We start from the raw sequence: 1,841 nt of genomic DNA, 5'->3' as shown, positions 1-1,841 counted from the left end.
GGCTATGTGACCTAGAAGATTTGGTTTTATACTTAGGTCCTTGATCCACCTTGAGTTGTCTTTTGTTTTTGGTGGTTTTGTGTGTGTGTGGTGTTTTTTTTTTTTTTAATGTGGTATGAAATATGGGTCTTGCTTGAGTTTCCTACAGATGGTTTTACAATTCTGTCAGCACCATTTGTTAAAAAAGATGTCATTTCTCCACTTAACTGATTTCATCTCCTTGAAAAAATTCCGTTGACCATAGGTAAATGAGCTGATTTCTGGGTTCTCAATTCTATTCCATTGATCTATCTGTATGTCATGTACCTTTACCAACACTATTTTAACCACAATGTCTGTGAAGTAGGATTGTAAATCAGAGACTGTGACACCTTCTACCTTGTTTCTTTTTTTCAGAAATGCTTGACCTATCTGAGGTCTCTTTCTTTCCAGATAAAATTGGAATTTACACTACTGGGAATATACTCTTAAGAAACTGTAACTGCCATCCAAAGTGATATATGTACACCCATATTTATTACTATGTTAATCACAATAGCAAAGAGATGGAAACAACCCAAGTGCCCATCAACAAATGAATGGATAGGAAAGTTATGAAATATTCACACAATGGAGTACTACATGGCACTAAAAAATAATAGGCTGGTAAAACATTCCACAACATGAGTGACCCTGGAGGACATTATGCTGAGTGAAATATCTTAGTCGTAAGTGGGTTGTGCCCTGGCTGGAGGTTACTGTGCGGTGGGGACAGAGAAGGCCACTGTGGTGGTAGCAGCTGAGGTGACAGTGGTGGTGGCAACAGAAGATGGTGACACCAGATGCTGCCTTGAGAACTTCAAACCTTGTTAGTGAGATGTTTGGTGAGAACCCAGTCCCAGGACTATCTTCCGAAAGGCTTGCCTGTCTACCACAAAAGCAATTTTATCCAATCGCATGCTGACTCTGTGTGCAAAGCCTTGAATCACAGGCCCTGAGTGTACCTGCCCACGCGGGACTACCCATCTGAACAAATCGTTGTGACAGAAAAGACAAATATCCTCTTGCGATATCTACATTAACAACAGGACAAAAAACACCGCCAAGAAGTGTGGCCAGAAGCAAGTGGACCTGTAGGGTGAGAGCTCAGTGCTGCCACGCAAGATCTCACGGAGCGACATGCATGAGGACACTTAGACTCACCCTCACACTACCCTCACCATCTCCTGTCTGTGTGCTCCTTGCCTGCATCCGTGTGATCTCCACCCCGCCCTGCCCCACCGCCCACTCCACACTGCCCGCACTGTCTAGGAGCTGATGTCTTTATTTTCCTCAAGTTTTTATTTATGCTGTAAAGCATACCCAGCAATTGTTAAAACGGACGTCAGACTGCATAGTGTGATGTCAGAAGATGCTTTTTTTAAGAAAACCAATTTATATATTCCCCACCCGGCTTACCTCCCTTTGTTCCTCTAGTTTTCCTCCCAAATGAAAAGGTGGCCAAGAGCATAGGGGCCAGGGTCCTCATCCTCCTGGCTCACAGGCACAGTGAGCAGCCTTCCCCCACTACCAACCTGGTGGCCGACCCAGGCCTTTAAGATGTGGCCTGGTCTAACATTCCACTGCAAACTCTTCTGGGTCCAGATCAGACTCTCTCTGAGAGTGCTCATGGGGGCAGAGAAGCCCTTCTGGAATTTTCTATTCAGTCATTTTATCATGGACTAGTGTGTACTCCATGTACACCTCAATAAAAGGATCTTTCCTATCAGAAAAAAAAATCAGTCAGAAAAAAGATGAATGCTGTATAACACCACTGTTACAAAGCAGGACTGACAAGGGGAGTTGGGAGGAGAATAGGAAGA

At 43.9% G+C, this 1,841-nt stretch overlaps 1 pseudogene; it reads left to right on the top strand.

The window, feature by feature from the left end:
• Positions 1 to 609: 609 nt before the first annotated feature.
• On the top strand, positions 610 to 1,176 carry LOC102845802 (annotated as a pseudogene).
• The last annotated feature ends 665 nt before the right edge of the window (positions 1,177 to 1,841 follow it).

Source organism: Elephantulus edwardii, unplaced genomic scaffold, assembly GCF_000299155.1.
Source record: "Elephantulus edwardii isolate Elephantulus edwardi_28Jun2011 unplaced genomic scaffold, EleEdw1.0 scaffold00264, whole genome shotgun sequence".
Taxonomy (NCBI): domain Eukaryota; kingdom Metazoa; phylum Chordata; class Mammalia; order Macroscelidea; family Macroscelididae; genus Elephantulus; species Elephantulus edwardii.
This window is presented reverse-complemented; position numbering and strand designations above follow the sequence as displayed.